Source organism: Silene latifolia, chromosome 10 (assembly GCF_048544455.1).
Source record: "Silene latifolia isolate original U9 population chromosome 10, ASM4854445v1, whole genome shotgun sequence".
Taxonomy (NCBI): domain Eukaryota; kingdom Viridiplantae; phylum Streptophyta; class Magnoliopsida; order Caryophyllales; family Caryophyllaceae; genus Silene; species Silene latifolia.
In genome coordinates this window covers 132,230,945-132,234,623 of record NC_133535.1, presented here as the reverse complement: position 1 = coordinate 132,234,623, position 3,679 = coordinate 132,230,945, and the positions used below count along the sequence as shown (strand labels likewise).

Below are 3,679 nucleotides of genomic sequence, written 5' to 3'. Positions count from 1 at the left end.
CCAACATGAGTAATTTCACTAATTGAATTTCATAAAGGCTAATTATTTGGGGAAATTGGTGAGGGTAGTTTAGAGGAATGACATGGTTTATGAGTTGACTTTTGGGTAGTGTTGACTTACGACCCTTGACCACCAACGAGAGTTGGTTAGGTTGTGATTTGGATACCCGAGATTTGACCCTATTGTTAACCTTGGTTGAGACCGAAAGGGAGAACCGGGGTAGGACACCTCTAATCTAGTGTTTGAAATCGACCCTCGAGAGAGGGAGTGGGATGACCCGGGAATTGATGGGGCTTAATGACCTTAGCAAATATTGGACTACCTTGGAAAAATGCATGTTTTTGGGGTAGTCGGGTATTGAGTTAGGGATTCCGACCTTCGAACCCGAGAGGGGGGTTGGTGGGTAGTACTAGTGTCCTATTTCGAACCCGAGAGGGGGGTCTTAGGCGAATTAGAGTCGTCACCTCCTCACCTAACTACCCTTGTGATTAGCCTAGAGATTTGATTGTGTGGAATTACGAATTGTTTGGGAAGAACCGAGTCTTAGGTTTTTAATCTATTTGATTTACAACCTTTCATTCTATCTTGCTCTTTCTCCTATTTCTTATTTAGTTTGTTTTACCTTGTTGTTGGTAGTTCTAGCATAACCTTCCCCCTTTATTGTCGACTTAGCTAAACTATAGGATTAGAACAATTAGTAGTCTTTTCAACTCCTTGTGGGATCGACCCTTAATAGTGTACAACGATAAAATCGTGCACTTGCGAGGTATAGCTTGATACCATCAAGTTTTTGGCGCCGTTGCCGGGGAGTTCGGCTAGATATTAATTGTTTTCGTTCTTGTTTAGACTATGTCTTTTGTTACTAATCCCTCTCTTGAGTGTGTAGGACTTTTTGCATGGTTAGGAGAGCTCGAAGAGGTCAACCAATACGCCCGATTGACCACGAGATCGAAGCAACCGCGAGAAGACTAAATTCACTCCGTAGAAGAGGGCTTATAGAAACATCGATTCCTCAAGAAAATTCAGTAATTGAGAACCTTCGTGAAGAACCACGGGTCTTTGAAACTTTCGAAAATCCTTTTGCAACACCGGAAACGGAAGTAACAATGGCCGCGGTTCCTATGAGAGATAACTTGGCTCCGAAAAAGGTGGTGAATCCGAGTATTGTGAAGCCACCTATTCAAGCCAACAATTTTGATGTGAAAGCCACCTTGCTACAACTTGTCCAAGAGAATCAATTCGGAGGGGGAGCCACCGAAAACCCCAACGAGCATCTCAACGAGTTCTTGGATAGTTGTGACATGTTCAAGGCCAATGGAGTGACGGAGGATGCCGTACGCCTTAGGGTTTTCCCTTACTCTTTGAAGGGAAGTGCCAAGGAGTGGCTTAAAAGTTGTGAACCCGACTCTCTTCGGACTTGGGACGATGTCTCTAAGGCTTTCCTAAACAAGTATTTCCCACCCCAACGAACCGCAAGAATCAAGAGTGAGCTCCAAGGGTTCACCCAACAAGAGAAGACCCTTTATGAAGCATGGGAGAGGTACAAGGGCCTCCAAAGGCTATGTCCTCACCACGGTATTGGGGATGATGAGCTCATCAACAATTTCTATGAAGGGTTAAACAATGAGATGAAGATGAACCTTGATTCCGGCTCGGGGAAGGGAGCTTTGGATAAGATAGATCACAAGACGGCGAAAGAGCTTATTGAAGAAATGGCTTCTCGTACCTTTCATTGGAACAATGATAGGCACAAGAGGAAAGGGAAGTCAACGGTCGAATCGGCCAACAATGTGGAGGTAAAAGAGATGATAGAAGAGCTTAAACAACAAGTTGCCTTGATGAGCTCAAGCAAAACATCTAGCAATTCTTCTATGAGGAACCAAGTCTATAATTGTGAGCTTTGTGGAGACCAAGGACACCCACCCAATGAGTGTCCTTTGGTGGTTGGAGATGGCAATTGTATGGAGCAAGTGAACGGGATATGGGAGTCTAGTCCGGCCAAGCAAGCATTTAACAACAGCCAATATCACCCCGGAATGAGAAACCACCCAAACTTCTCCTATGGCTCTCAAAATGTCCAAAACCCAACATTCCAACAAAAATCACAACAACCAAACTTTCAAGCTCCAAAACAAAACACAACATTCAATCAAGGTCCACCGGGTTTCCAAGGAAGAACCTTCCAACCAAGACAACAATTTCAATCACTTAACCCACCAACCACCCAACCTTTCCAACAAACCACCCAACCTTTCCAACAAAACACCCAACCTTTCCAACAAAACACCCAACCAAAGTCAAGCTTGGAACTCATGATGGAACAATTGATGACTTCCCAAAACCAACTTGTCAATACTCAAACACAATTCATCAACCATTCCACTCAAAAACATGACGAGACAACCTCATCCATCAACCAACTTAGGACCCAAATGCAAGCTTCTCAACGGATGACGGACAACCAAATCTCCCAATTGGCTACCCAAATGAGCCAACTACAAGCCTCCCAAGGGAAATTCCCGGGTAAAACCGAGGAAAATCCGAAAACAATGAATGCTATCCACTTGAGGAGTGGTAGAGATTTGGAAGACCGGGAATTTGTCAAGAAGAGGAAGAGTAGTAGACCGGGTAATGTCATTGAACCTCAAGTTGTGGTTGAACCTCCTAAGGTGATTGAAGAAAAGGAGGGAGAAGATGAGCTTGTGGAAGTTGTTGTGGAAACTCCAAGAGTGATTGATGAACCAACAAAGGTGGTTGAAGAGCCTCAACAACAAGTTGTAAGAACTTATGTGCCACCAATCCCTTTTCCACAAAGGTTGGCAAGAGCCAAACTTGAACAAAAGTATGGGAAGTTCATGGACATGATGAAGGGTATCAACATTACCATGCCTTTCATTGATGCCGTTAAGGAGATTCCAAGCTATGGAAAGTTCTTGAAGGAGCTCATCTCAAACAAAAACTCCTTGAGCCCGACAACCACGGTGAACTTATCCAAGGAGTGTAGTGCAATTCTCATGAATGAGGCTCCTCAAAAGCTTGAAGACCCGGGGAGTTTTTCCATACCTTGTAAGATTGGGACCGTGAACATTGAGAGGGCTTTGTGTGATTTGGGGGCAAGCATTAGTCTTATGCCCCTCAAAATTTTCAAGAAATTGAAAGGTTATGAGCTTTCACCAACAAGGGTTTCTCTCCAACTTGCGGATAGGTCGGTAAGATACCCGATTGGTCTTGTGGAGGATATCCCGCTCAAGGTGGGGAAACTTGCATTTCCATGTGATTTCTATGTAATGGACATCCCCGAAGACTCAAATATTCCCATCATATTGGGGCGCCCATGCCTTGCTACGGGGGGTGCCATGATTGATGTGAAGAATGGGAAGCTTTCTTTACAAGTGGGTGAAGATAAGGTTGAATTCTCATTAAACAAGGCTATGAAAGAGCCTTCGGAAGAAAAGTCTTGTTATATGATTGATGTGGTAGAAGAATGGGTTGATATGAAGAAGTTTGATGAAGACAAGGGTTTGCAAGGGTTCCTTGAGGGCAAGGTAAAGGATTGCAAGGAACACCGGGAGTATGCTTTAGCTATGGAAGCTACAATTGAAGAAGACCCGGATAAAGAATTTGAAAGCTTGAGAGGAGATGGTAAAAAGGAGGAGAGATCCACGCCTCCTCAAGTGGA

At 44.1% G+C, this 3,679-nt stretch overlaps 1 non-coding gene across 1 annotated transcript; it reads right to left on the bottom strand.

Annotated features, from left to right (window-relative positions):
• Positions 1–1,475: 1,475 nt before the first annotated feature.
• Positions 1,476–1,579, bottom strand: LOC141609593 (small nucleolar RNA R71). Its single transcript, XR_012527519.1, has one exon. It is a non-coding gene; the product is annotated as a small nucleolar RNA R71 (small nucleolar RNA).
• Between the last annotated feature and the right edge of the window lie 2,100 nt (positions 1,580–3,679).